Here is a 9,181-nt window from a genome sequence, read left to right as displayed (position 1 = left end):
AGACTCCTCAATACGGACATGTCCTCTATACAGATCCCTTTGGACTCCATATGGATTCTATAGTTCACTCTGCACCACACTGAAATTCCGCACACTGTACACTGCACTTTGCACCCACTTTGCAGGTTTTCATTTCATTGCAAGTTACATACTGTATATAATTGTGTATGTGACAAATAAAATCCTGACTTTAGAATCTATAGAACTTATAGAAGGATTATGTTGGAGAAAAAATTTGTGTGAGAGTTTGTTCAATGTGACATAGCTGTTGCACGTTGATGCAGTGGCTCCATTTGCACCACCCATAGCTAGAAGACAGCTTGTCTGATCTGCCTTATTTCCTTAAACAACCACTAAGCCATACATGGTTTCAAAAGAAGGGGTGGATTTGGGTGGGAAGAGCTGGAGGTCTTGTCAATGTTTTCATTACAAATGTAATATATCTCGCAGGCAGCAGAGGGCTCCAAAAATGACAAACTGCTCCTTTAAGATGACCTTAAATGCTTTTGGGAAGCCAGAGTAGCAACAGCATATACTGCTTTTGAGCTAATCAAAATCGGCAGGTTGCTGGCATCAAGCAGAGTAGTGAAGCAGATAATAAACAAGGTTGCTGAAGAATGCAATTACTGCACATTTCAAGTGGCTGGCTGCATTTGCATGGTCCTCTCTCTCTCTTTCTCTCTCTCTCTCTCTCTCCCATATGTTCACGTCTAGACGCTACGAGGCCGCGGATGGCCTTAGGTGGAAGCTGTGTAGACTTGCTGAATTGTGCTTTATTATCAGAAAGGATCAGATGAGGGTTTGTTGTCTCCAGGATGCGGAGGTGGAAGCTGCACTCCTTCCAGGACTGAATAAATAACAACCAAACAAAGGCTGCCTTCACAGCTTTCAGGCATTCTGAGGTTCAGAGCAGTCAAAAGGGAAGAAGGAGCATAAGAGCCTCCTGAAAACAGTGAAAGGAGGAACTCGATCATTTGCAAAATTTTACAAGGGCCAGATATAGTCAAGCTTTCTGAAAGCAGAACCTTGTATAGGCAACAGAACCTCTCAAACTTATGGGTTAGCTCTTTTTTTCACAGTGTGATTGATTGTGGATGATTAAGACTAGTTATTGGGAGTGTTTATTTATTTATTTATTTATTTATTTATTTATTTTTGCAAAGAAAACTTGCAAATACAAGCTTTATTTAAAAAGTGTCCTCACATCATAAATAGATAGGCACCTGTGTCCCCAGCACTCCTCCAACTAACCTGTATGATTAATCAGGCAGAAATATATATATATGCACAAGGCAGCGAGTGGTAAGAGTAACCATGGCACTGGGGTTGCTAAGCTACATGGGAAGGTGAGGAATTTCTCACACATGGGAAATGAGTGCCATGTCAGCCTTCATATGCTGCTGTTTAATATTTGATGAGCTTCCAGAATGCTGTATTGACCCGTTGAGATATATTCAACCACATGTGTTGTCTGTAGAGTATGAGAAAGAGACTCCACCCAAACATCACGTGAGGAGATATACATAGATTATGCATTCAACTACCTGTTTTTTTAATGTACCCTTGTCCACTTTCTCTTGCTATTTTCATTTGGGAAAAGACATCATCTTTATAAGCAGGTCCAATACTTTACAAGTTCATTAGGTGATACATTTAAGAGTAAAAGGATGGTGGCAGTATACTGTAGTATGCCCAGATAAAAAAGTTGACTGTTAAGGCTCTGTGTTACTAATCAGAAGGTTAGGGGTTCAGGCCCCAGCACCGCTGGGCCCTTGAGCAAGGCCCTTAACCCTGTCTGATCTAGCTGTATCATCTCTGACCTCAGGTTCCTGACCAGAAATTTGGGATTCAATCACAGCACCACAAGCCACTCTCTTGAGAAAAGCCCTTAACCCTCTCTGTTCCAGGGGCACCATATCATGGTCTGACCCCAACTTCCTAACAAGCTGGGATATACAAAGAAAAGAATTTCACTGTGCTGTAAAGTATATTTGACAAATAATGGTGGGGAAATAATAAATGCATTAGCTAGCTCAACAGGCAAGTGAAAACTCTAATAGGCTGACCACTTCTTTGTTTTGGCTGCCTGGAATCCTAAACGACTAGGCTAAAAATTGGTAGCTAATGTAAAGTAATAACACATGGCAAAAATTAGTTTGTTCATTAGCTTGTTAGCAAGTTCCTTAATACAAGGGGACTACGTGGAACGAAGAAGTACATGATTGTGTAACACTGGGTTACATCAGCAAGTCACTGGCTAACGTTTTGACTGTGAACTCTGGTGTTCTGTCTTGGTATCACATGTTCAAGATCTTACTCAGTGCTGTTTTGTCTAGATGACTGTACACAGGAGAGTTACATGGCCACTTCCTGCATGTTTGTGATTCTGAAAAGTTTGTTGTTCATCATCGTTAACCAGATTGTGCCTCATCCAAAGTCTTGATTGCAGCAAGTGGGATTCAGAATGAGTAGCATATGATAAAGAAACAGCATCCAGGTACATTGCACCTCCATGAGGTGTATTATGTTTAAACAGGACCTATATATCAAATGAAAATAGTACAAAAGTATTCTAAAATCCTGTGTTCCAGACAGCCTTGTCTGACTCAGGAATCAGTTCTCATACCCAGCATGCATTTCCTCTGTCTCTAGCATGTCCTAATGTCTTATCAGCTTCAAGGCCACCATTCATCCTACTAACTCAATACTTTCCTGGCAGATACCTGACTATTCCCTGAAAGGTAGATTTGGTATCTGGGCTCTAGAACAAATTGGCAGTTCTTGTGTGAACATCACAAGTAAACCTTTCTTCAGCAGGACACACCATGTCAGGGAAACTGGCCTAAACTACCTGCAGTTGCTGAAGCATCATGGGAAACATGATGATACCCACTGAACAATAGCTTGATGTTTAATCAGTAGGTCACTGTATTTCACCTGCTCACCACTGAAACCAAGTTGATCCCAGGTTCCATGTTCAGTAAGAGAAGGACAGTATTGTGTGGTTTCTTCTAATGTGAGGAAGACAATATTATGCTGTTTCTCCTCATGTGAGAAAGAATTGTGTTATTTCTCCTCAGGTGAATAAGACAGTATTATGCCATGTCTTCTACTGTGAGAAGTTCTCAACCAGGCTAAATTTACATGCTCATACACATGACTGCAAACACCCTGAATCCACAGGAAGTAACGTCATGCGTTACTGTTCTTCTGGCTCATCAAAGAGACTTGGCATCTCTTCAAATGCCTCAAACTGAAATCGACAACAGCTGCCCGGCTCTGCTGATATTGGACTATTAAATCTCTCTTCTGTTCTGTAAACTTAGCAGGATTTTTGGATTTCAGGAGCTCTCGCAGACAGGACTCACTCAGGACACCAACTTAATTTAGGTACATGCATTGCCAACCAATGAGAGCTTTTCTTTTAAACTCTATTTATCTGTTCATTTTGTATGAGACTTTCATGCTAGATTGGTATCTCCATGAATATTTAACATCAGAAGGTATGCACAAAAACTGGTTTAACTGTGACCTTTGAAAGTGTGTCCTTCTTATTCATTGGGTTGTATTAGTGTATGCTTGGTTAAGTTTGTGTGTTTCCCTGTGTACAATTTATTGCATGTTCATGTGCAATTACAAACCAATGGCTATATTTTGGCTAGATTCAAGTGGGATTGATGTTGGTTAATATAACTTGGTGTATGGTGAAAATTAGAAGGCTTGACAATGAATTGCAAGCATACTTTCACAGTTTCACAAAACAAATGTGGACTGAGTACAAACTTTTCTAATATATAGGGCCTATGATTAGTAGACACTAGCAATCTACTTTTATGTACTAAGGAATTCTCACTTTTAATTGTATGCAAGCTATTTTGTATTTTGGGGATTTTTTTTTCAAACTCTTTAACTCTTATTTCACATTATCTCAATGTGGGCTGTCTCTTCAAGGTTATAAGTTCATGTACACTTAATAAAGTCAAAACAAACTCTAGAAGAGAGAAAATGAGAAAAAGCATGAAATTATGATTTCCTCTTTACTATACGCAAGAGAGAGAGAGAGAGAGAGAGAGCTCGGCGGGTGAATTCCAATGTTTCTCAACAGTCTGATGTTATCAGCAAACTTCTGCTTAGTCTGGCTAAAGGCCATCATGAAGCCTGAATGAATAGCAGGATGGAGAGAAAAGGATGAGAGAGAGAGAGAGAGAGAGAGAGAGAGGAAAACAGACAACAAAGGATAGGTCATGTCTCATTCTTGCCCAAGTGAACCTTGATGAGTGGCTCCAATGCCTGTTCGCATTCTTTTCCTATTCTTTTTCCTTTCACATCATTCCTTCTACTCTTGCTCTTCTTCTTGAACTCAGAGACTGAGCTGTCGGTAAACATAATTTATCTGAATTCAGCTCAGCTACATCAGCTGTCTGGTGCTGCTCTTCCAAAGCCTCTTCTGATTAATAACTCTCACTTGGCCTCATCAAATACCCCTCTGATTAAAAGCTTAACATCTCCAGGAAGTGGATTCATCAGCTAAGCATTTTCAGCATTTGAGTTAACAAATATAAAGTGGAAGAATCAGCAGAGTAATTAAGGAAGGGAAATTTTCTCAGTGGTGTTATAATATCAGCATATTATGACACATTGACAGAACATATTAAGTCACTGGGACTATATTTGAATGAATTATTCAGATTTTGGTGTACTTCTGTAGATCATAGTGATGAATATTAGTGTATTGGGATAGGCTTATGGAGGCATACGTTATGTGGAGTGTATGACTTGCTTAAGGGCTGTATTTGATCTGTAGTGCACGGATTCTACTTTTTTTGATTGTCTGTTTGATACAGAAACCAGAGCTCAGAGTATGCTTAATTCACATCCGATGCTGACATCCTAATAGAAACCAAGCCTGGTCTGTAGGTGTCTTTGTTGTGAGTTCTGAAATCTGACCCCAAAAGGGTCAGAAGATGACTTGAGCTGATAAAGATACATGATTGTTAAAGTGGTTGATAATGTCTAGTATCTGATGGATGTTGTGGACAATGTTATACAATCAGCCAATCATGTGGTGGCAAAACATGCAGATATCAGTTATTGTTCACATCAAACATCAGAATGGGGAAAAATGTAATCTCGGTGACTTTGACTGTAGCATGTCTGTGGTGCCAGACAGGCTGCTTTGAATATTTCAAAAACAGCTGATTTCCTGGGATTTTGGGACATAACTGTTTACACAGAGTGGTGTGGGGGGAAAATCACGTCAGTGTTGTTGAGAGAGGTCAGATGATAATGACCAGTCTGGTTTGCGCTCTTATGGAGGCCATGGCAACTCAAGTAACCACTCTTTACAGACATGGTAAGCAAAAAAGCATATCACACCCCACTTGTTTCAGCCAAGAGCAGGAATCTGAAGCTATGGCACAGGCTCACAAAAAGTATACAGCTGAAGATAGGAAAAAAGACCAGGAGACATTTCATGGCTATTATGAATAATTATTGATTGACAATTTTTTAAAAATATTGATATTGATAAGCAGCCTAGTTTCCATCCTGGTAACATTATTTGTACAACCTGTTGCATTTATTCTCCACTTTCTTGTTAAAGCTTTTGGACATGTTGGATAGAAAAATATCAAAGCCTAATTTTCATAATATGGCTCCACTTCTGTTGGTGTTTGTGAGCAAAACCTAACATATATAAGGATAAATATTCCATATTGTGATAATGTATTAAAATCCATGGTATTTTTGTTGTAACCCTTAGTGAATAGTGGATTTTGGATGATACAAGTGTGTATGGTTGGTGGTGCCTGCTCCTGCACCTCAGTGTCTAGAACATTTGTCTTTCACAAGATTTTCATCTTCTCTGATAGAAGCTGCCACAATTCTTTAATCTCATAGACAGAACCCTGGAGCTACATAGCATTAACTCTTCCCCGGGATGCTCAGGTGACTTCTCCTGTCATGTGTTAAGGAATAGGAGCAATACGGTGTGTATGTGCTTGTGCTCCTCTACAGAAAAGAATCACAGTTGGCAGGTGTGTGTGTGTGTGCTCTCACATTTGAGAGAGCACACACAAGAATAGCTATTTTTAACCTCAAGGTAAAAGAAAAAATATGTAAGATATATATACTGTATGTGAGACAGAAATGGGTGCAGAAAGCTGCTGATTTATGAGCTGCTGTTATTTTCTTCTGTCCTGACAGTGAGAGATTTAGATCCTGCTCTCTTGCTCCCTTTTCTGGTTCTCTGTCCTTAAGCTAAGACAAATTAAACCTATTGCTCAAAATGTCGGCACCCTGTCCAGGGTCAGGTGTACCCACCTTGTGCCCGATGCTCCCTGGGATGGGCTCCAGGTTCCCCATGACCCTGAAGGATAAGCGGTATAGAAGATGGATGGATGCTCAAAATATCATCTGGTACAGTGTCCAGAAGTACTGCGTAACTACTTTTATCCTAATCAATTTTCAGGGTCGTCATTCACCCACCACTTATACTTCAGGCTTTTAGGAACCTAAAGGCAAGACATTTTATAAATCACATGAAAAGCACCAGAATCACCAGGGCTGGGACTGGGGACACTTATCAGATATCCGCAGAAGTGTGCACTTTCAGCTTTCTGACTCTAGACTGGGCATGGGCACAGTGGACCAGGTGCAGATGACTGCCACAATGCCCACCTTTCTTCTGCTCAGGACTATCCAAGTGTGTGACTGCACTCAGGGTCCAGCTGAGGGAGAAAAGACAGCGGAAGAGAGGAAATGAACGATAAAGCAGAGAGAGTTCAGCCAAAGCACTCTGATAGAGACACCAGGCAAATTGGGTAAGTCTCTGCAGTGAATGCGGGTGCTGACTGATGGTGGATTTACATGGTTGTAATTGCAAGCTTCTATATTTCTTAATCAGTGCAGTTCTTATTGGAAGTTGATATATGCAAGGTTATGCCCCAGGCTTTTGTAAAAGCTGCATACAGCATGGCTTCTGTATGTTGATTATAAGGGTTGTAGTTAAAGAACAATTTCTGGTGCAACATTTCCTTAAACTAAATGCGAACATATATTAAATTCAGATATATGGTGAATTCTGGAGACAGTGGGGTATATATTATAAGGGCATCTGTGACTCAGGTGGTAGAGCGGGTTGTCCACTAATTGTAGGGTTGGTGGTTTGATTCCTGGCCCACGTGACTCCACATGCCGATGTATCCTTGGGAAAGACACTGAACTCCAAGTTACTCCCGATGGCAAGTTAGCACCATGCATGGCAGCTCTGCTACAATTGGATTTGAGTGTGTGTTTGAATGGGTGAATGAAACCCAGTGTAAAGCACTTTGGATAAAAGTGCTATATAAGTGCAGACCATTTATAATGTCTGTTATATCAGAAGGAGTATTAGATTAAATTAGTGAGGGTGACAAATATTAGGATGACAAATATCTACTGTACACAATATTTATGATGGTATACTGTATACACTCACCCACCACTTTAGTAGGAACTCCTGTACACCTGCTCATTCATAAAATTTTCCAATCAGCTAATCATATGGCAGCAGTGCAAACTTAAATAACTACTTAAATAACTTAAATAACTACTCTTAACAACTGTGTTGAGTAGAAAAGCATCTCAGAACAAGCCAAACATTGAAGCAGCAGAAGACCACATCAGGTTCTTGATTTAGCAGGGCTATATCAGTAACATCAGATAAGCTTCTTCCAATCAGAATTCGCAATGGATATAAAAAGCACATGTATTTCAATATCTCAGAAAGGTATATTGTAACATTCAATATCAATATCATTATAAACTCTCATCGTATTACCAGTTCTAGATTGAAAAGTGTTTTTGTGTTGCTACTGTATACTGTATGGGTTGAAATATTTAAACATACAACAACTTCTAGGTTTACCTGGCAGGTTTTATTTTTCTGAATTACGGTATGAATCTGCTGTATTATCCACATGGGCGCACGGTGGCTTAGTGGTTAGCATGTTCGCCTCACACCTCCAGAGTTGTGGGTTCGATTCACACCATGACCCTGTGTGTGCAGAGATTGCATGTTCTCCCTGTGGTGCAGAGGGTTTCCTCCGGGTACTCCTCAGTCCGAAGACATGCATGGTAGGTAGATTGGCGTGTCCATAGTGTATGAATGGGTGTCTGAATGTGTATGTGAGTGTGCCCTGCGATGGATTGGCACCCTGTCCAGGGTGTACCCCGCCTTGTGCCCGATGCTCCCTGGAATAGGCTCCAGGTTCCTTGTGACCCTGTAGGATAAGCAGTACAGAAAATGGATGGATGGATGTATTATCGACATGATCTGTATTTTCTCATCAATACATTTTCACTATATTTTTAAAATATAGGACAGCAAATAAATGAGAGGAGAAAAAAAGTCATTAGTTAATTAATAGTCTATCGGACTAGATGAAAACATGCATGTTTTTTGATCTCATGTAAACACATGCGTGCCAGATTGGCAAAACTGGTACGAGAAAATGATCTATTATTAAAAATGGTCCTCTTTGGACAGATTGATTGAAACTGGAGCACATAAATGAGGTCTTTTTGGGACAGAAACATGACATGTGACTTGCTCTGATATTTTGAGATGCAGTGAGAAGGCGAGGGGGACCTGGTCTGGTTCAGAGTGTGCTACTTCCTTATCACTCCTCAGGGGTTTAGGCAAAAGGAATGAAACATTAAATACATAAATACGCAGAATGATGACACTCCAGGTCTGTTTGTGTCTCCAGTTTGCCACATTTTAGCTCCATACTCCATATAGAGTATGTCCAAATAATCCTGCAGTGTAATCAGACTGAAGATTAAAATAAATTTATCATTAAAGCCATTCTGCACTATGACTATGAGCTATAATTTCTGAAAGCTGACTCATAGTTGTCCTTTTTAAAATCTGTTCCGCTCGTCTCTAATTTTCCCACATGGAGATAAATTAGATCAAATGCTGCCCTGTGGGGGCAGATAGAACTCTGTAGGAGTTCAATTAATGCTTGTGATTTTTGCAGAGATTAGATTCTTTTCTAGCAGCGACGAGCTCGCTGCCCTACGCGGCACTGTATTCTATATAAAAGAAGAAATGAGTCAAATAGAAATACATTTAAATCAATTTAACACAGCTTATAAATGAGCTTCGTCTAACCACACAAATGTCATTGTAATGTTT

The 9,181-nt window shown here is 40.1% G+C and overlaps 1 protein-coding gene across 2 annotated transcripts in view; it reads left to right on the top strand.

Moving 5' to 3' along the window:
• Window positions 1-9,181, top strand: part of ptprea (protein tyrosine phosphatase receptor type Ea) — a 94,399-nt gene that overhangs the window by 26,095 nt on the left and 59,123 nt on the right. Inside the window, exon 1 of one of the 2 annotated variants that reach the window (XM_053639001.1) lies at window positions 3,345-3,390. The exons of the other annotated variant lie outside the window; for it this stretch is intronic. The gene's annotated coding sequence lies outside the window, so the exon portion shown is untranslated. Of the gene's footprint in view, window positions 1-3,344; window positions 3,391-9,181 lie in introns of those variants that run through there. 2 annotated transcript variants of the gene reach the window in all.

The sequence above is a fragment of the Ictalurus furcatus genome, chromosome 13 (assembly GCF_023375685.1).
Source record: "Ictalurus furcatus strain D&B chromosome 13, Billie_1.0, whole genome shotgun sequence".
Classification (NCBI taxonomy): Eukaryota; Metazoa; Chordata; class Actinopteri; order Siluriformes; family Ictaluridae; genus Ictalurus; species Ictalurus furcatus.
Note: the sequence above shows the minus strand (reverse complement) of the source record. Positions and strands in the feature narration are given on the sequence as shown.